The sequence below is a fragment of the Dermochelys coriacea genome, chromosome 26 (assembly GCF_009764565.3).
Source record: "Dermochelys coriacea isolate rDerCor1 chromosome 26, rDerCor1.pri.v4, whole genome shotgun sequence".
NCBI classification, from domain to species: Eukaryota; Metazoa; Chordata; order Testudines; family Dermochelyidae; genus Dermochelys; species Dermochelys coriacea.
In genome coordinates, this window is record NC_050093.1 from 839567 (window position 1) to 861424 (window position 21858).

Here is a 21858-nt window from a genome sequence, read left to right on the forward strand (position 1 = left end):
AAAGGGAGCTGAGTTGTCTACAAACAGGAGTGTTAATACTTACTAGGATCAGGTGTAATTTGCTGCTTCTAGCTAGTAATGGAATTGGCCCAGCCAGACGGACCCTGCTGACTTAGCATCCTACCGCCACCACCAGTGTTCTCTCAAGATGGTTTTACAGCACTGTTATGCTAAACGCCTTCCATCCTGCCTGCTGTCCCCAGAGATTCACCTGGAAAGATTAATGGCCCCTCATTCCTCTGTACCCACTATCAATCTCTCTGTGAACTTGTCATCCCTTCCTGCAGGACTCTGATTGATTTAAACTTACCCCTGCTTCCACTCCCCAAAAAAGTGCAAAGGTCAAATGTAGATAATAAACATAATTTTTTTTAAAGGTTTGTCCTTGTGTAACAAGCAAACTGGAGCTTTTAGTCTAGTCTATTAGTGTAGTCTATTAATTTCTAATTGGGTTTTGTTTCCATTATGAAATACTTTCAGGGTCAGGAGGACTCCAAGAAGGCAGGGTATTTAATTAATTTAAACTGTCCAGGAGTTCTTCTGAGGGTGTTAGAGGACAGTGTGTATGGTCCAGGGGTTAGGGTATTGGGACTCCTGGATTCTATTTTTGTCTGTAGCCATCATGTCCCAGACTGTCACACTTAGGTGTCCAACATTTGGTACCAAAACTCTGATATTTAAACTCTGTGATGGGGTGTGCACCCCACAGAGCCCTGACAGGATTAACTAGGCCAAGTGGGCACCTCGAGTCACCTGAGAGGAAGGCCAGGGTTAACTGGGAGTGAAGCCCAGCTGGGGAAGGGCTGGGCCAACATTATAAAGCCAAGTTTCCAGAAGAGAGATGGTCACAGAGGGAGCAGACAGCCGAAGGGGGCAACTGGTGTCGTGAGAACTACTTTCCCAAACCTAGACCCAAGGAGGTGCCCTGGTGGTGAGTGGAAACCCCATTGCAGGCTCGTCTAAATAAAAGTGAGGCCTGAGATCCAGCCATGTCATTAGTGCTCAGCACCTGTGAAAATCAGCCCACTTACTGTGTGCCTACTTAAGGATTTAAAGGCCTGACTAGAAGTAGCCAAGTTTGAAGACTTTTTGGTCCTAACCTTGCAGTGTCTCAATTTCTCCTTCTGTGTAATGGGTTGAGTTCTACACATGGTGCTACCTACCCAGGAGAGGGGGGGTGGTGTAAGGGATGGAGGCTTAATTAATATTTGCAAAGTGTGAAGACCCCTTTGCTGACAGGTGCAATGGCTGTGAACATTGGTTAACAGGCATGCAGATTACTGAAAGGTAAGGCCGCCTAACAAACAGAAGTTTTCTCACCTGGGGTAGAGAATCTTTCTCCCACCTGAATATTTATTTTATTCCTTTTTATCCTTTACCATTGGCTAAGGGAAGTTGAAGAGGACCCAGCCTCATGCCAAGACTTTTGGGCAGAGCGTGGGTGCAGCCCAGGAGATGCTTTGGCTCCATGTAACTTAGTACCTTTGTCCCCTTCACTTAAGTTTTCTCTAGGGCTTTTCAGGGCATCTCCGTGGTTCCCCAGGGAGCTCAGTAGGATTCAGATGGTTTTTGGAGGCTCTAAACCAGATTCTCCCTATTCAAAGGGCTTCATGCTGCTGTAATGGAGGGATGCGGCTAGTTTGTGAAGAGAGAGGACTTTAGGAGGCCTTGATCCAGGTATTTCCAGGCATTGTGCAGTAACAAAATGCACTGGCCACGCAAGTCACATATTGGAGAAACGACCCCGAGATCAGGAGAGCACTCAACATGTTCTCACCCTCGATTGCACGAAGTGATTTTTTGTCTGCAGTTATTCTCAATGTGGAGACTGCTCCAGTGACCAAGGGCAGCTGTGCCAGGCAGCGCTCCTGAAATGTACCTCTGGGAGCTGAACACACCTGGAAACATCCTGCACCAGTCTAGCACTGGTTGAGTACTAGGGATTCTGGTATAAAATGGGAGCAAGCACTTGTTCCCAAAGATCTACTGGACCTGCCAACCCTTACCCTGCTTAGTTGTCTTTCTATAATGGGTTTCTGCATTATGGTCACAAACCAGGAGAGCAGTTGAGCAGGTGCTTAACTCTGTGTGTATAATATATAAAAGCAAACTGAAGTCAAGGGGAATTAAGCACATGGTTAAAGTGAAGCACACGCTCAAGTGCTTTTCTGAATCAAGGCCTAACACTGGGATTTCAAATAAGAGGGAAGCGAGTTTCCTGAGGTTACAACGTGTGATTGTACCAATGCATTGAGCATTGCCTGGCTGTCATAAGTGGTGGTGATGGGACATCTTCAGAGCATGCAGCTGGGTACCACATTGTCGTTACTTTCCTGAGCTGTAACATGAGTTCAGACTGCATCCACCTGGAAGGGGACTTGTTGCTTCTAGTCTGTGCCACTTGGTAGGAGCAAGTTTGTTTCAGCATCTTTAAGACTGGAGTAGAGCTGGTTTTCCAAGGGTAATGTTGAACCCAGGACTCTGACTCCATAATCAATGCGTTTCCTGCACGTGGTCACTCAGGAGTGAAGGCCAGACAGCCTCAGGACCAGCTGGTGATGTCAGCACTCTGCCTTCTGGATAGTGCTGGTGAACACAAATACTGCAAGGGCCCTAAGAGGGAAGGTGAGCAGAAACAGCATCATGCTATGTGGGAACCTGCTTCTGGATGCACAATGGGGTCACAGGGGTCACTCCTCCAGCTCAGGGTGGGTCCCCAATGTCGGTAGGTCAGAGCTGCCCCAACAGGCTCTGCCTTTTTGGCAACGCTTGTCAGGCCAGTCAAGCCTCACTGAATTTAGGGTCTCCTGCTCCCTCTTCTCCCAGGTAGAGCTTCCGTGGGTGGATGGTCAAGCCCTGGCAAATGGGGTTAGCCCCAAATGAGCCTTGCTTAATTAACTTGGCCACTGAAGCCGCTGTCTCCTCACTTGTATGTGGCTGTTGGTCTGGGACAGCCAGCCTCTGATCAAAGTATTTCACCTGCTCAAGGAAAGGCAGGTTAGAAAAAGCAGACATTGCACCCGGTCTGTCCGCTTGGGCCATTGAGCTTCCCCACAACAATTCCTAGAGCAGATCGGTCAGAAAAATAGCCAGTCTTGAGTTAAAAATGTCCAGTGATGAAGAATCCACTACTGCCCTTGGTAAATTGTTTCCACAGTTAATTACTCTCACTGTTAAAAATTTATGCTGAACTTGTCTAGCTTCAGCTTCCAGCCCTTGGATTGTGTCATCCTGGTCTCTGAAGGGCCCGTTGTTGAATATTTGTTCCCCATGGAGGGACTTAGACTGTGATCACATCACCCCTTGACCTTCTCTTTGTTAGGCTCTTGCACGTTAGCACAAGACACCTTCCCCCTTCAGTCACCTTGTAACAGACGCTCATGCAGGAACTTCTGTTTTCGCAGCCTTTGCCATTCATTCTGCTGACCGTGGGATTTCTCTCTGAGCTGAAGGTGTGCATGCTTCTACCTGCCACCAGCTCTGCCCTTCTGTGTTATTGAACACAAATGGAAAGCTCTTGTTCGGAGAGGACCGGGGGAGCCATCTCCCTTCTAGGAACCACGCCGTTTATTTACCCATTTATTAATTAGAAGGAAATAAAGTTGCTGGGAATGATCAAATTTTGAGAGAGACCTTAGGCTCTGAAATGCTCCCAGAGGAGCGATGCCTAATCTCTCCCTAATTGTATTGGTGTTTAATTTGTTGTTACTGGAATGTTCTCATTTTTCCAGATAGTTTTAGTTTCGTTAACTAGAGATGGTAGGAGACGAATATTCTTGATATTAACACTTGCCTGTTGTGTAAGAACACCTTGAAGACTCTTAATGTGCTGGTGGGAGAAGAAGCAGGCTCAGCCTGGTCTGGCTCTTGTGCTCTCCATGTAGAGTGCCTGTGAATTTGTGTATGGTGCAGCGCTCCCTCTATGCGATAGCCAGTGCCAGCATTTCGCTCTGATCTTTGCAGGGGCACAGGGGCTGTTCACACAGTGCGCTGCAGGATCAGAGCCATAGAAAGTCTGTATTTCCAGCAGTGGCTGCGTGACATAGAGGGTCCAGGGAGCTAAGTACAGAACTGACAGCGTGGTATAAAGAACTAGGGACTGAGTGGCACAGAGAGCTCTGTAATAGCAGCCATGAGAGACAATAGGTGCTGATTGCTGTCTTAGTACAGCCACATTTACCTTAAGCCACATCATATGACTGGTGCCAGGAAACAGTGTCAAAGCCAGATCCTTTCCTGGTGTAAATCAGCCTAGCTCCATTGAAATGCAATTGGTTTCCTACCAGCTCAGGATCCAGCCATCGACTCCTGACCAGCACTTGTGTGTCGGACCTTAACGAGGGGGTTGTGACAGGACCCCTGGGTGTAACCTGGGACTGTGGGACCACTGTGCCCTCTTTACTCCTTAGTCTGGGTTTTCTCTCACAATGCCTTACTAGTGGCAATCAGCATAACCCTAGGTGCTGGTACCACTCAGTACAACTGCACGTGGAGCTCCCAGAGCTACTCATGAATCTCAGAGAAAGGTACCAGCCAAATCCGCTCCCAGCTTTGTACCTTAGGAATATACCGTCTTGCACTGCTCAAGACCCTTTCTTGAGCAATGCAAGTTTATTTACTGGTTTACCACTGCATCAATGGAGAGTGGATATACACCGGCCTTTGTAAACCTCAGCAGATTTACCAGACACTTCAGGCAAACTCACTGGTAAAGACACTTTTTGCGAATGCAGGCTAACACGGCTGCTACTCTGAAACTTGTTTTACTGTTTAAGTGATTATAAGCGACAGGCAAAAAGTCAGAGTTGTTTCCAAAATAAAATATAAGTTTTGCAGTCTAAACCATAACCCTTATCACACTAGACAGTATTTAGGTCAAGCAATGTTCTCACTCCATTGGATCTTACAGTCCTTAATATACAGTTTTCTCCCTTTAAACCTGGGTCACTCTCCTCTGGTGAAATCACCAGTCTTCTTAGCATAGGTGGAGGGAAGAGAAAAGGCCAAGCATGGGGCCCCTGTGTTCTGTTTTATACCCTTAGTACCATGTGCTTGGAGAACACAATCTGGACATGTCTGGTGGGCATTGCTGAGTCCCTGGGCAAGGTTGAGCAATTCCCTGGGGAATTGTGACCTTGTGCAAGTGAGTCCTTGCATCCTAGCTCCCTGGCTGGACAACAGCTGTTGATGGTGGTTTGACACCTTCCTGGGACTGGTTACCTCCCTTGTCCTTGTCTCTGGGGATCTAATATCTGGGAGATTCCCCAGCTCACAGCATATTTTAGTTACCATCATACAACACAATTCTCATAACTTCCTGTGCATTAATGATGCACCCATTTATATGGAACAGAGGCATAACTTTTCCCCTGGTACCTCACATGGCATGCTTTAGATGCAGCAGCGCAGTTATATATAGATGAGGAATATTGGATTTACAGGATGCTCCCCTGAGGTATAGTGTCAAGGGGGTTTCAGAACTATCCAAACTGTTTGCGAGACCTGGGTGCAAATCCCACAATTTAACTTCCATGTCTGTTGCTTGAAGGCTGGTCCAAGTGGATACATGTCACTAAGCCTGCCATGCAGCTAAACATTGGGGAACATTTTCAAAAGCACTGAAGTCATTTAGGAGCCTGGCACCTTTGAAAATGAAAATGTTACACATGTTATGATTTTATTGCAGCAGCCCCATTGTGTCAGGCACTGTCTAAGTGCACAATGTAAAGATAATCCCTGCATTCAAAGGAGCTGACTGTCCTGCTCAAGAGATCCAGAAATGCTGCACGTCCAGACTCAAGTGAGTGGGCAGAACTGAGTGTGGGAAGCCTATCGTCATTCTGTGCTTGGTCCTATTCAATGTCATTGGTCCTTCATTTTCATGGTTAAGTGACACCATCTTTTAACCAATTCCTGATCCATGAGAGGACCTTCCCTCTTATCCTATGATGGCTTGCTTTGCTTAAGAGCCTTTGGTGAGGGACCTTGTCAAAGGCTTTTCCAAAGTCCAAGTACACTCTACCTTTGGATCACCCTTGTCCATATGCTTGTTAGCTCCCTCAAAAAGATAATGAGACATCACTGGTGCTCCATGTGGGCTGGGGATATGCCTTGTATTATGAGGATGCTGCCTGATAACCTTGAGCTTTGAGGCATAAGCAAAGGCACGTGATCCAATCCAGGAGCCCCAGCTCTTCTGGTAGTGCATCCTTCGCCCAGCATAGTCCTTGTGCTAATTTTAAAGGAACTGGCAAGCCAGGCCTTTCTACTAAAGTGATAAAATGGTGCAGGATCCATGTACAGGATATGATGGCTGCAGGGTATGTATGCATCTACAGGATAAATGGAAGCCCTGAGGCAGCCCTCCCAGCAAAGATATAAGGCAGTCATGTCATGTGGAAGTTGAGAGAGGCCTGTATTTCAAACCCAAGGGATGTACTGTATGACTCCACCTTTATTATGGCTTTTACATCTGCAGGGAGAAGAATAGATGACAGGGAAATCAAGAGGGAAATGGCATTTATCCTCCCTCCAGTACTTGACAAAGTGCAGAGCTGAGCCAGTCTCCAAACCATTCGCAAATGCTGACACTTCAAAGGACTTGTTTTCATCCATTTCACCAGTAAACTGATGGAGAGCAGGTCTGGAAATTCACACAAGAGGCTTCAAAAAGGATTTTAAAGAACCTTTAAAGCGCAGAGAGAAATATTAGGTTGTTTTTAAAAAATTTTTTTTCCAAAGCAAAGATAGATTAGTCTTCCTTCTTAATAGGGAAATGGGGCATCAAATGTGGTTATGCCAGGCACTGCTCTTTGCCAATAAGCATTTATTGGTGGAATGATTCCTGGATGCAGGGGAGAGTGAATGAGCCATTCTGGTTTATATCAGCAGCTTCACTTGAAGCTGTGGAGGTGTCATCCCCCCTCTCTCTGATGTTTGCTTTTACAAGCATGTCTATTATTGAAGGGCAGCTATGGGTTCAGGGTTGCAAATCCCTAGTGAATTGGGAGCTCTGCTGGCAACAGCTGGCAGAAGCTGCTGCTCCCAGGTATTGCAAAAGCCTGATTTGGCCCCAAAGAACACTGGACGCTTTGGAGTTGATGGGAAAGGACAACACAGGGATGTTTAAAAACACCCTGAAAAATACACCAGATGCAAAAACCAGCAATTGTCTCCTGGCTCCCAGCACTCCTAGCTCTGCAATCTTAAAATGAAAGAAAACGGAAAAGCTCTGAATAGTGCATATTCTACACCCAGAGCCGCTTGTCAGAAACCCCAGAAATAGAATGGAAACTAACACCCACTGCTTTTAAAGCAGTAAATTAATAAACCAATTAAAATCCTGCTGTATAGGCTGCTACAAACCCTCCATCGTCTGAAATATACCAAGCACATGTGAACAGACTGCGCACTAGTAAACAAAACAAAAACTTGCAGGGTTTTTTGAAGGAGCTTGGTATGATGAGCAGTATGTTCAGCGTGGCACAGCCTGACCTGCCAGCCTGGGCTCTGTGATGCTGTGAAGGAGAACTAAGGGGAGGGAGATCATAGCAGGTACAGGCAGCATTGGGTTTAATGTTACCTTGCAATCTTTTCTGAGGACTGGCTGCTTTAAGGGGCTCTGCATATCTCTGAGCTGTGTGAAAACAAAAGGAGATAGGATCCTCTAAAATAGGAGAAACTCTCTGGGGTGTGTGTGTGTGCTTTGAAATATTTTATGGTGGAGAGAGCTCCATTGTCCAGTTGTGGACTATGGGAATTGCCATATAGTGTCAAAACCAGATCCATCCATCTATTCCAATGTCCTCTCTGGCCAGCCCCAGCAATATCAGAGGAAGATGGCAGTGTGCAGACATGCATTAACCGGCTCTGCATCAAAGTCTTGTCCCCAATGGTTAGTCTAGCTTGAGTCTGAAATACCTGGTTTTATCTCCTTTGTAAATTTTATGTTAGCATCAACTCTTCTAACTCTGCATATTTGTGTTTCCCATATAAATATCCAGTCCCTCTTTAAATCTGGCTGGTTCTTGGCCTCAACAAACATCATGTGGCAGTGAGTTCCAACATTTAATTACACTTTGGGTAAAAAATGTTCTTTTAAGAGGCGGCAAACTCAAAACTGATAATTTCACTGAATTGCCCCTTGTTGTTGTTTTATGAGACGGGGAGAAAAGAAGCCCCCAGTCTTCCTTTTTCTATCCCATTCATTCTTTATCATTCATGTCTCCACTTATTTATCTAATTTCTGAGGTAAACAATCCCAATCTTTTCAATCTCTCCATGCGAGTTTGTCCATGCCCTAATAATTCTTGCTGCCTTCCATTAACCTCCCCCCCACCCCATTCCCCATTCCTGCAATATCTTTTTTGAGGCAGGGTGAACCATACGGCACACAGTATTTCCGAAAAGCCACCCAGTTGGCTTGTATAATGGCATTATAAGATTCTCTCTTATCCTCCATCTTGTTCCTTATGCATCCTAACATCTTGTTTGCTTTTTTTTTAATATAACCTCATTGCACATTGAGCAGAGGCCTTCAATAAGGTGTCCAGTTTTACTTTTCTGTCAAAAAAAAAAAAACATTGATGGACAATGTTCAGCCAGTCCAAGTCCTTGACGTTTGTAAGCCACATCTCGTAACTTCTCCCAACCACATTTTTTCTCTCTCATATGATGAAAGCAATGCTTGCATTTAGTTTACACCTTAGGAGAAGATTTTGATCCAGTTGTGGATGCTGAAAAGCATTTCCCAGTGGGTCAGGGATTTTTCTGAGAAAGTAACACAGCTGGGAACTTGAAGTGTCATGGATAACAAACTTCACTTAACCCAAACAATCCCCTGGTCTAAAACTGACATATGGTTGTGAACTCTCCTAACCCTTCACCTGGTCATAATGGAGAATGAAGAAATGGCAGCTGTTTCAAAAATAAGCCTACAAAGGCATAAAGTTAGTTATTCTAGATCTGACTATCAGAAAATATCAAGCAATTAGACAATTTTATGACATTATTTCCGGCCACTAGAGATGCTGCAAGATACCACTAATTATAACAACAACAGTTAATCATTCTAATTCTCAAATATGCCAGCAGCTGTAGCTTAGATCTGAAGAGCTTTAAGTTGTGTTGACAATGGAACTGTTATTTCTCTTGGCTGTTTTTTGTTTTTTTTCTTGTTAATTTTTGGATATCTTTGTTGCAATTCTAACCACTTTGCTGACATTTAAAGTCTTTAACAGTCTAGGAAACTGCTCTCTGAAAGGCCTCACTTGCTGCTGATTTCCTCGCCTCGCTGGACTTTCCACTCATTCTCAAACCCCTGTTGCATGGTACCATTGGCTGCCTTACGTTGGCAGTAGAGTATGCACTTGCAGTGGGGCTCCAGAATATGGATAAGGCTGTTAGGAGCTCTTTGACAAGAGCTGCATGCAAACAGTGCACAATGCTGACCAGTTTTATCTGTCTTTCAACGCAAAACCTGGGCAGTAACTATGCTATGTATTCTCGAGCAGCATCTGATGGCAACTTAACTATTTTCCTATATACAAGACAACTCAGGTGCTCTTGTAACATCTGTCTTCCTGTAGTGGAAACCGAGTAATGTTGATTAACAATATAGCCTTTGAAATTACGAGGCTACTTTACTAGTCTTCCATTTGGTGTTGCTTTAAATTGAGCCCCTTCTTTCTCTTGCTGTTTGCCCAATGGCTGCCAACTCAAGAGGGTCACCATCCACTACTCCTTGCCGCTTGTCCTTGTCATTCCATTTTGGTCTTAAAACATTAAAGGCGCCTTTGTTCTGCAGATGCAATGGTGCTTGAGAAATTCCTTAGTTTGAGGTTTGATTAGAATTTTGGGGGGGGTGTATTCTAGATCTCAGAGCTTCTCGGGCTTTTTTTCGACCACAGCACCAAGATCCCCTGCTCTCATCTGAGTGAGTACTACCCTCTGTGACCTGTTGAAAACAGATGTTGTATCTTGCTGTAGCTTTAGGTTTTTAATTCCCTTCCCACCATCCTCAAGCACTTTGGCAGGGATGTCCCAAACAGTGTAATGGTGATAAACCGAATCACTGTGTAAAAAAATTCTAGTGTCACAGAGGTGACTTCTCAGGGGCACACTTAGCACTCAGCATGGTGTGGGCATGGTGCTGGGCATTTTACGACTTATCGAGGGAAGTCTAATACTTTGCCCCTTGGTAGCACCTTTCACGCGCGGAACTCAAATAATATCAGAATTAATGAATGAGACTCCTGACCCATCCACTGGTAGGGGAATGGGATGGTGGTTTTATTCTAGGGAAACGAGCATGGAAAGGCCATGTGCAACCATCAATCATGGCAGGGGTTGAACAGAACCTAGGAGCCTCGGCTCTAAGCACATAAGACAACTGCTGCCTCTCTGACCCACCGATGCAGGAAATAAAAGTGAGTGATTTTTAAAAAAAGCAATAATCAAGGGACAATGTTTGGAAAGAAGGGGATGCTGGGATGTAAGCGCCTTATGCTTTGTTTCTGGGAAAACATCTTGTTGCCTGCTGTTGCTGATGAGACGAATATACAGATTACATGATAACAGAGAGGTTTAATGAAATCTGCTGACCCCTTTTAGACCACGTGGAGTCAGCACATGGAATTATATTAAAAGAACAAAGACTGAGATGCTCAAAGCTGACTAGGAGATTTAGGCACACAGCAGTAGTGGTAATGCGGGTTCTCTCTCTAAATCCTTTAGCCAGCTCTGAAAATCTCAGCTATAACCTCTAAGGTTCTGCTGTATAGTAAAGGCTGGGAAAGTTACCTGTCCTATACTGCTCTTTGGGGCCAAAGCGCCTCCCCCTCCCCCCAACTGTCAGCATCTCAAACTGCCTCCCAGTAGAGAAGTGGGAGTTGAATTGTTCTGATCCTCATGAAAAGGGACAAGAGGGAATCACGATGTACTGAGAAGAGTGACGGTGATCTGCAAAGATCTGCTCTGCAGGGTGGGAAGAGAGAAAATTCCCAGTGGGCTCTTACTGACATGGTTCACACTGTGGACCAGATCCTCCTTCCTAATGTACCTGACTTGATTCCAGTGCCGTTGATTGCCTGAACAGAGCAAGCAGGATTTGACCTTTCCTCTCTATTTGAGGACGAAATAATTTTGATTACTGTACAATTCTACAGCAAGGCCTTGCTAACCCTGTTGGTATTACAGTTGCACGAGGGACCCCCTCTTCCCACGGAGATCAGGGCCCCGTTGTGTTGGGTACTGCACAAACGTGGCACTTCCGGTCTAAACAGCCAAGACAAAGGAGGGGAGAAAAGGAGAATGATGCTCCCTAGTTTACAAAGAGGAACTGGGGCCCTAAAAGGTTAAGTGACTCACCAAGGTCACAGAAGACGTGTGGAGGAGCCAGCAACCGATCCCAGGTCTGTCCAGTGCCTCAGCCACAAAGACCATCCCCATCGCTCTTCTGGAGCAGGGACCAAGGGTAACTCGGAACTATACAGGAGAGAGCAGTCCCCTGCTTCTGGGGCCACCTGTGAGTGGAATTCGCCCCGGGCGGCGTGACCGCACAAGGCCTCTGCAACACTCATGGGCTATTTGGCCCTTGCCTGACAGCCTAGCAGAGCCGTGCACATCATGGCTAATGCATTCATATTTAAGGAATAAAGGCTCAAGGGAGCTTTTCATTCTGAGCATTTTCTGGTCGTGCTCCTTCATAATCCTGGATGGAATGGGGTTAAATCTCTCTTCTCATGTATAAATATTTGTTTTTGGTGAGTCGTAAAGTGCAGAGGTTAACTTGTCCCATTCTCATAACGTATGGGGGGGTTCGTGATGAGACTCTGTATTTTGGATCCCCCTGGCCGACGCTGCTCTGTAGCCAGCACAGCCCATTGGAGAGGGCTGTGATGTGCGACTCCATCCAGCCTTTTGTGAGGAGGAGATAAAACTCGACACCCTCCATGAAACACTGTGGGGGGGCAAGGGGGTTGCAGATCTTCAGGTGACCTAAATAATCTTAGTGCCATTGAGTGGGGCCAGTTTATGGTAGTGGCTGAGCTAGCCCTCCCGTGTATGGAATGATGAAAGAAACTTCACTGTACTTCTGTATGGGGTGGCCAGGGTTTTTAGGGATTTTTTTTTAAATATTACTGTAAATCAAGTGTTCACCCTTTTAACTTTGTGTGGTACAAAATTGGATTGGTCTGTTACAAGGGGACACTGGATGATGGCCAATGCAGGCTTTACTCATAGCACTGGTGTCCATGTGCTGATGCATGCTATGGGCTGTGATGCCATTTATGGTTATGGGGGTGGTCGACCAAAGCATAGCTGCTGGAACTAGGGGTGCTGGGGGTATGGCAGCAGAAGCAGCTTCCATCATATGCAGGATTTACAGTTGGGTTTAATGGCTCTCAGCACCCCATTATTCCAGCGTCCCGGACCTAACTGTCCCCCATGTCTGGCTGTCGGCCAGTTGGTGGCTAGAGCGCCTCAGCTGCGCAGGGTAGCGCATTTGGGGGAAGAAGATCACTGTGATTGCTGCTGCTGACGGGCTCTGAATTACACATGCAGCTAGTCTAGGCAGAAACAGCCTGCTGTCTTTGTTACTGTTCTCCTTCCTCCCAGCAACCCCTAGCCTGCTGGTGTCTCCTCCTGCTTTGTCTTGTCTTTTTAGAATGTACGGTCTTTGGGACAGGGATTTCCATTTACTGTAAGTTTGTACAGCACCTACCACAGGGGCCCCTGACCTAGTCGAGGCCTCTGGGTTTGCCGGGAATACAAACCTTAAATAATGAAGGGGGACTAGCTATGCACAAGGACTGAGCTGGCCCTTACCTGCAGGATTTGTAATACTGTGACTCGTTACAGGCAAAGAAAAAAGAAGCAGACATAAACTGAGCTTTCTTTTTGATCTGTATCGCTAACTAAGCAGCTGACTCCTTGGGATTTACTATAATCAGAATGAAGTAAAATAGATCATGGCAGAGGAGATATAATAATGGAAATAACCCTTAAGCAAACCCAGTTTTCATTACCAAACATAGAATAGAATGGAATTCTCTCTGCAATTTGCTTAAAGCAGGAAGAGAAGGAAATTAGACACAGGTCCCCTTCTAGAATAAAACATCCTGGATACAGGCTCTCTTCCCTGGAAGGTATCCAACAATGGGCAAATCCAAAGTTTTGGTAGTAACCTTTCTGGCTGCAGCAGGCAAACAGTATAATGTAAAATTGACTATCAGTCTGGTGTCTGTGGATCCACAGATAATTTCTGAGTGTGTTGTGTACTTGTACTTCCCATCCATGCATCTGTGAGCCCTCATCTCTCCTGCCAGCAGCGGGAGAGCATCTTCTAAATGAATGATCAGCAGAAGTCTCGCTGAAATAAGCAGGGCCATTCACCTCAGTGAGGGGAGGGAAAAGCCGGCCACTCTTTGAGCACTGTTCAATTCTAGCTGTAGCTAGAGCCCTTCAACAGTTCCTATTACACTCAAGTCCCTTTGCTGGTCTTGTGAACTCCCCTGGTGACAGAGTTTTTTTGCTGACACAATAAACCAGCTAAAATATTGAAATAAACATGGCTCATCTCTCAATTGTACATCTGCCCAAGTGACCAGGTGCTGAGGGTGTTTCCCTAAAGAAATGCTCTTGGTTTATCCAGCTGGGCCTACGTAGGTTTTTATCCAGGAATCCAGTATTAAAATAATCTCCCAAACATTGATAGTCACGTTCGTTCGTTCGTTCTCCAGAGGATTCTTCATCTGAGCTCATTGCCACCTAACATGGCTTTGCCTCTTGGGTTTCTGAACTGATGCTGATCAGGGATGACAAGCTCTGATTATGCAAACTACCAGAGGCTGAGTTGTGTTTTAATGGTAGGCACAGACTTCAGCTTGATTCACTTCCTACTGTTTTATACATTATTAGGGATCCACAGGAAAAAGTAGGTCCTGTTTCTCCAGAAATAAACATTGCATCCTGAGGATAATGGCACTGAAATTGACACATGAAATATTTACAGACATTTCCTTTTAATGTATGTTCTTTGCAGCAGGGAGAACCTGTCCTGTGTGCCCCACCTGGGACAGGTGAGATTCCAAGGCCTGGGGCAGCCTCAAAGGGCGAGGGCCAGACAGCATGGAGAGGAAGGTGTTCTGGTTACTGCAGCCTGGCAGCAAGGAACTCAAATTCCAGGGAGGCTTTCACAAGACTATTTATGCCTCTATTCATGAGAAACCACTGTTACCATAGCAACTGATACGTCACATGACAAGCGTAGTTTGGCTGTAGCTAAACTACAAAGCCCTTTCACGCTGTAAGAGCACGTTCCCCACAAGCGGAGAACTTTGGTTCGGTTCCTTCAGAACCGTGGTGTCCCTTTCCTAGTGGGTGCCAGGGCTTCACGCTCGCCTCCACGGTGTCATTGGGGAAGAGACTGGCAGCAGAGAAAGGTGGAGGCGCGTGGCTGGATTTTCAGTAGAGCTCAGCACATTGGTGCATGGTGGGTGCTGAGCTGTCTTGAAAAATCTGTCCACAAGGGTCACAGTGGGAACTGCTGGGAAATCTGGCCTTTGGGGTACAGGCAGTGGGAGGCTGCCCTTAATGAAGAGTGTGGTATAAAAGAGGATGCAAGTGAAAAGGCGAGAAAGGGAGGAGTGGGGGGAAATAAAGGGCAAGGACTTTCTATCATGGTTTCATTCCTAGGGTGTCAGATCAGCTTGTCTCCCGAGGGGTGGGGGACTTGCCAGGTTTCAGTACAAGCAGAATGCATTACTGCAGGGACAGAGCCATGAGCTGCGCCGGAATTCACAAACAGCAATATCCTTTGCTTATACTAATCAGTCCTCCTCTCCCAGCACTTTAAATGTACCTGTGTGTCTGTCTGTGTTCCTTTCCTCTGCCATTTAATTACATCAAGCCAAATCCTAACCAGAGCACATCTCCTCTCTCAGCCTGAGAGCAGTTTGATGTTCGCTCCTCTTGGTCGGAAGCATCTTCGTTCTTTCCTGCTTGGACAATACATGCATGAGGCATCAGTGGGGATTTCAGCATGAATCTGGGAGTGTGTTTTATGCACTGACATTTCTCCCAAGTGAGCTTGTAAATCTCTCACTTTAGCCAAGGACTGCTTTATTGTATCATGGCTGGTTAGCTGCATGTGCAGATTGGACTCTATTAGCTAGGTTCATATATCACAAAACACCCATCTTGGAGTGCAGAGGGGCTCTTGTATTACAAATACACCCTAATAAATGGGGTGGGGGGGAAGATCAGCGATCATTTTCCTGGGGATTTAACATGGGTGGCCACAGATTTTTAATTCACATGTTTGAACCTGCTGGGAAAATCCATTCCTTTGCAGATGGCCAACATGAGGCTGAAACATCAGCCCTAGTTTGAGGGCTCAAGTGTGACTTAAGTAGTGCACAGAACTTGTACTTTCTTTCTGCATGGAGGTGCATTTGACCATCCCTCTTTTTCTTTTACTCTCAATACTGGCATTTCCATGGTGGGGTTTCTTCTAGATCGAGGTAGTTGTTGGTTGCCTCCCAACATCCATCATTGTTGTTTTTACAACAAAACCAACAATATTAGCTACAGTGGTGAGAAGCAAAGTAAAATGCATGCCTCAGTCACGTTTTTGCCAGTGTAATGCATCTGATGAAGTGAGCTGTAGCTCACGAAAGCTTATGCTCTAATAAATTTGTTAGTCTCTAAGGTGCCACAAGTACTCCTTTTGTTTTTGCCAGTGTTAGTTACATTCTTTTGGAGTTTGTGTACCAGAGCCTTGGTGGCAGAGATTCCTCTGAGACAAGCTCCTCCCACTGACTGACGAGATGCATTTAGAGTCAGGAAGAGGGGTGGGCAGCTGTAGTGCATGGGCCCCATCCCTCCGGTACCACTGGCACACGTAAAACATCCAGTAAGAGAGAGGAGCTGAAAATGGGCAGTGGTCAGAAATCGCTTGGAATGGATCAGTTTGTAGTCACAGGTACCCCAGTGGGAGAGGCTGGGTGTTGCTGAACATGCTGTTAGTGGCCGTACTATGAGCTATGCGTGTTTGCTGACCCACCACTGCTGTACCAATGGCAATGACTGCGATTAGGTTAGTTGCAGAGCTACCAGATGTTTGGCACATGTCACAGAGCGTTATGGTTGTGGGAAGCTCAATCCTTTTGAGTGCAATAGAACCATGCATGATATACCACAGGGAGCCAAATGTTTGCCTTCCTAGTGGAAATCCTGAATAGAGTGGGAGAGGGAAAGAACTGTGGTAACTTTAGGTTAACCTCCGACTATGGAGCAACAACATGCTATTAAATTCAGTGGAGTGATTTGCCAAACCCAAACAAACCATTGGTTCATCAAATCTGGTATCTTGCTTTTGGCTCTGGGCAATATCCACTGCTTGCAAGGAAGATGGATCTTCCCACCTGGCCAGGGGCACAATTCTGCTCTGGGGCAGGTGACTGGGATTCCTTCCTGTCCCCTGCAGGGATTAGTTTATCTCCTGAGACATGGAGTCTGATTATCCTTCATTCCATAACACAAACTTCAGTACAATAGCCATAAAATTATTAGGCCACTATTCAAAATCTATTTTTATTCAAGATAGCAAAAGTTTGCAATTAAGATTTGACATACGCTGTATAGATTATTTAAATGTCAGTTAATTGGACACACTTTGGTGCGCTCTATATATATATATATAATATTAAATGAGATTGTGCCACTTTAAAAGGAACTGGATTCCCTGGAATTTTGTTAAGTCAGCTATAGTATTTGAACTCTATGACCTTGCATGGAAATGAATGTCACAGCCTGGCAATCTGCTCTGTGTGAACAGTTCTTTCCTTTATCCAGGTTTCAGAGTAGCAGCCGTGTTAGTCTGTTTTCGCAAAAAGAAAAGGAGTACTTGTGGCACCTTAGAGACTAACAAATTTATTAGAGCATAAGCTTTCGTGAGCTACAGCTCACTTCATCGGATGCATCCGATGAAGTGAGCTGTAGCTCACGAAAGCTTATGCTCTAATAAATTTGTTAGTCTCTAAGGTGCCACAAGTACTCCTTTTCTTTTTCCTTTATCCAGTATGTTCTAAATTAATCTGCCTCTAATTTTATCAATTGACCCTTTTGTTCCTGTATTCTATGGGGCAGTGAGTAAAGGAGGTACTGCTCAATTTTTACTACCATTCATAACCGTATGTGTCTCAGTCATGCACTCACTATGTCAACCTTTGGCCATGCTGCATCACACATTGCTATTTAGGGGGGACTCTCTCTCTCTCTCTCTCTCTGAGCTCTTGGTTTCACTCCTATTCTGCCTGGAAGGCATAATCTACAGAGAGCGACTCCTGCTCCTTTTTGGCTCAGGCACTGTGCATCTTTTTTTACATACACAAATTGTTGCTTCCTTGGTTCTTGCTCTTTGTGGAACTAGGTGAAAGGTAGGAAGGCGCATTTGGCCATTATCCTAAATCCTCATTTATTAGTATCACTGGAATTCAGTGGGAGGCTGACAAATCACCTGCTTGGCCAACCCCCACTCTCAGTACAGCAGCATGTTAAACCAGTCACTTTCTCTGGGGATCTTGCAGAATAATTGTGCCCCCCTCACTGTATGACATGGCATTCCTCATTCTGCACTTGGTGAGATGTTCTCCTAGCAACTCTTCATGCACAATGAGCCAGACTCATCCCATGTGTGACTCCATCAAAGGTGTAGAAGTTACAAAAGGGGGACACTTGGTATCTGCTCCCCCCCAAAGAAGAGGAACACAGGAATTGCCAGGTTGGATCAGATCTGTGGCCCATGTTGCCGGGTATCCTGTCTGTGACACTGACCCGTGACAGTGACTCATGACAGATGCTTCAGAGGAAGGGTGTGAGAACCTGACAGTCGCAGCTATGGGATGATAATTCTTTCCTTCCCACATGTCAGTCCTTGTCTCTAATATTTGGAGATTGGTTTAAACCCCAAAGCAGGAAGTTTAATATTCCTTGACATTTTTTCATTGTTAATTATGACTGGATATCTATGTAACTATCCAGTCCCTTGCTGAATGTTGATAAGCATGCAGCAGTGACTTGGTGCAAAGGAGAAATTTGGTGGCTTGTGTTAGACAGTTTGTCCAGGATTCAATATTTTTGGAAGTTCAGTACAAGCCCATTGTAAATATTGAAACTTCATCCCCTCCCACTCTGCTGCATTCCCGTCTCAGCCTTTGAGATGTTTTGACATATGTAGCTCAGCTGTGCATGAGCCGCATGCAGAATCCCTCCTGCTCCCTGGCTTGTGCCACACACTCTGGCTCAGAAGTCTGTGAATATTTGTCAAAATGCATCAAAAGCTGAAAACAGGAGTGAAGCCAATTGAGTCTGAAGAGACTGTGATGGTTCATGGAGAGGGGGACAAACCCCAGTCTGGATGGCAGAGCAACCGAGGAAATGAGAGGCAAAGGCTGGCAGAGGGAGACCACCCAGCCCTGGAGTGGAGGAGGGGGCCAGCTTCAGAGAGCGAGGAGAGGAAGTCCTCCCTGCTCCCAGCAGCATTTACTGGCTCTGAGAGCGAGTCTGACTAGGAGGTGGCGTCTGCAATGCAGCACTTCAGGAATGAGCAGGGAGGTGTGGGATTAGCCATAGTGAATCACATGGCTGGTCCAGAGAGGCCAGGGTCCAGGCTGCGGCTGGTGGCCGGTGCTTCAGAGGAATTTCACCTGGCTGGCTGTGCACTGCTGAGATGTACTGAGACGAGTCCTGCCTGGCCTGAGACTGGCTGAGCCTTTACTTGCCTGCAAAGGGAAGGGTTTTCAGGAATGCCTTCTCCACCAGATTTGCGGGTGCCGCCACCTCCTCGAGGCCGGCTTCTCCTTGCGGGCCACGAGCAGCCCAGACTTGTCTATTTGTGGAAGACTTTTTAAAGATTTCATTTAAATGCTTTTATCAAAACTGATGCAAAGAGTCACTCAGCCACGTAGCACCCTAGATAGCAAGTGACTGATCTGTTACTGCAAACCCACCACATCACTCCTGACCCCTCTGCCCAGCTGCTTTGCTGTGCTACTAGGCTGAAAACTCCAAGGCAGGGACTGGGCCACCTTCTTGGTGCTGTCAGGTGCCTAGCATGCTTTTGGGCACTGTACGTGCAAAAAGAGCCATTATTCCTTCACAGCTCAGTAGCAGCAAAGAGATTCTGCTGGTTGGCCAGCTGGCGTGATTGCCTCAAACCCGCTGGCTCACAGCATGTAAATCCTCAAACAGCAGGAAGCTCTCTGCCCATCAAGCTGTGTCTGCCCCAGCCACAAGGGCTCCCCTAGCAGCCTTAGCTGATGTCTTGACCCAGGGTGGGCTGTGTTGTGTGACAGCTGATTCTGAACCATAAAAAATAAAATACTGCAATTATGACTCTTGGCCAGTTTCCTTTGTGCAGTAGTGACAGTTGTAGGCTCTGCCCTGTCAGTGTGCAAGGGGGTACTGCTGTTGTAGGAATATACGATTTCCAACGCTGGCCATAAGAATGGTTTTGCCACTCTCCTTACCGTGGCCAGTGTTCACTGGAAGCATTAGCCTTCCAGACAACGGCTAGGTGGCACTCTAGGCAGTGCAGTTTTAGGCAGCTCTGAGCCCGGACTCCTCTGCTCAGAGTCCCTTAGGAAAAGGGAACAAGTGAACATATTCCCGATTTTTAGTTTCTGGAAAGTCAACACCCTATGATCAGGGGGTTTCTGTAATGGCAAAGCCCTGCAGGTCTGGAACCGCTGCCATCCAATTCTCCATAGATTGGGGTCAAACCAGCCCCTCTTGGAGATGGTGACCCTGAGCTGGACTCACACCAGCACTGGCCAGCTTGGGGGTCAGGCCATGCAGTTCATAGGAGAAATTCTTGAGTCCCAGCTGCAGTCTTGCTCTCTGGGTCAGGCAAGAAGGCCTCACTTCAGCAGTCACCCCTCTGCTTTTTGCACCCTTTCCCCTGAGCTCCTCTTATCAGTAGGATCCTAGTGTTGCTTTATTTCTTGTAATGGTGGTTTCCTACATTTTGTTGGGGGGTGGGAATCCACTGCCCAGGGCTCCACACAACAAACCCTTTCTCCTCTGCAGCATTCATCAGCCTGGAGTTCTGAGAGCCTGCTGCAGTCTGTACTGCAAGCCTACTAACTCCATTAGTATTGCCCTACTGCCAGCGGGAGGTGCTAGCGCTCTCATTAGCAACTTCAGGTAGGCCGTTTCTCTGCTCTCCATTTCCTTCTGCTTATTTGGTCCTACCCCCCCCCCTTGTTATGCTAGTGACCTCTCTGCTCCATGTGATCTCCACATGCACGAACTCTGTTGTTCCCCGTGCACGGCTGAAGCACCACCTACCCCATGGCAGTAAAAACGTACAAAAAATGTTAACTCATGAAATGGGCCCAGCCATCCATCAAGCTGACTCGTCTGCGAAAGGAGCCACTTCAAAAGGCAATTGTTTGCATTTCTTCAAATGCCTTGTTATAAATGTAGCATATGCAGACAATTGCTGAAAGCACATTAATTATTAATAAAGGAATTTTTTACTCTTGTTTGCAAAATGAATTCAACAACTTGAGAAAGCTGGCAGTGTTACTCACGATCCCGAGTCACAAAAGAACACAAATAATTCCTAACACTGATCAGAATCCTGGACCTTAATTTCTGGATTGTTGCTCCCATTTGGCATTCACCCCAATACTCACTTGTCACCTATCCTTTGAATTTAAACATTGAATATCTTGGGCCTTTAATTCTGGAAAAGGTGGGCAAGGTGTCTGAGAATAAATTGGATCAGGGATTGAAAAGTGAGGATCCCTCCCTCCCCATCCCCAGCTGGAGCAAACACAAGAAGGTACAACTTTGTGCTTTATCTTGTTAATGCTCTTTGTCATTGATCAGATGAGATGAAAAAATCAGCCAGTGCAGCAATTCTAATTACACGGCCTCGAGCAGGTGATCAAGCAGGTGACTCTAATTATGAGGTCTGGAAATGTGCTAGCAATACATGGCTTTCTGAATTCCAGCTTAACTCAGCTGTGGCCAGTGCCACCTGTAAGTAACCATGAGCAGCAGGATGTGTGCTGGTTTTGAGAAAAAACATGTCCCAGAGTGTGTGCCAAGTCTGAACTGCTGCCCGTCCTTCCAGGCTTAGACAATTGCGATTAGAAAAGCATTGCTCACTTTGAGTGGAGAGAATAAATGTGTAGCTCAGAACTACTTTAGCCTTCCAGAGCTGATGTCCACAGACATGAGGTCTGGGGCTGGAGCTAGCCAATCAAACTGATCCCTGCTGTCCCATTGGTCTGTGGTTTTTCATCTCTTTATCTAGATGATGAAACAGTTTTGCATGTACAGTTAGCTGGTCTGCAGTCACACGTCACAGGTGTATTCTCTTTTGTGGCGTTCGCTGTAGCTTTTATACTTGTACCTGTGCAGTGTGTTCTAGGATTTGGATGACAGTTGCTAAGGCACTCAGCTTTGATGTCAAAAATGTATATCTTTCACTTTCAGTTTCTACGTAGTACTCTTCCCCGCCCCCCCACCCTTGGGTATTGTTCTAAGTGCATTTGGATGTACATTTTGTGGGCATTATCAAACAGAGGGTAAAAGTAGCTTTCTGAAACAGCAAGGCCACAAACTGTCTCTAAAAGCATGATCTTTGTACTAAAGTTTGTAAGTATTTTTAAAATCCCTTTCACATTAGTTGTTTTCTGCTGATTGTTGTCTGCCAAAACGTAGAAATAACAAATTGTGAAACCGAAAATGTGAACTCTGAAATAAGAGAGACTGTGTATGAAAACCATTTCTGGAGGTATATAGTTGCCGAAGCTAGTGAGAAGAATGGTAGCCATATGGCAC

General features: G+C 45.9%; 1 protein-coding gene across 13 annotated transcripts in view; it reads left to right on the plus strand.

Annotated features, from left to right (window-relative positions):
- The window catches only part of ZMAT4 (zinc finger matrin-type 4), a 208860-nt gene that overhangs the window by 69348 nt on the left and 117654 nt on the right, over positions 1-21858 (plus strand). The window contains exon 1 of one of the 13 annotated variants that reach the window (XM_043503114.1): positions 873-931. The exons of the other annotated variants lie outside the window; for them this stretch is intronic. The gene's annotated coding sequence lies outside the window, so the exon portion shown is untranslated. Of the gene's footprint in view, positions 1-872; positions 932-21858 lie in introns of those variants that run through there. 13 annotated transcript variants of the gene reach the window in all.